Source organism: Bison bison, unplaced genomic scaffold (assembly GCF_000754665.1).
Source record: "Bison bison bison isolate TAMUID 2011002044 unplaced genomic scaffold, Bison_UMD1.0 scf7180017863006, whole genome shotgun sequence".
In the NCBI taxonomy this organism is placed as follows: Eukaryota; Metazoa; Chordata; class Mammalia; order Artiodactyla; family Bovidae; genus Bison; species Bison bison.
Genome location: NW_011493578.1, coordinates 58,204 through 58,408, shown reverse-complemented (window position 1 = coordinate 58,408; position 205 = coordinate 58,204).

Here is a 205-nt window from a genome sequence, read left to right as displayed (position 1 = left end):
AGTGGAGGTGATGGATTCCAGTTGAGCTATTTCAAATCCTGAAAGATGATGCTGTGAAAGTGCTGCACTTAATATGCCAGAAAATTTGGAAAACTCAGCAGTGGCCACAGGACTGGAAAAGGTCAGTTTTCATTCCAATCCCAAAGAAAGGCAATGCCAAAGAATGCTCAAACTACCTCACAATTGCACTCATCTCACATGCTAG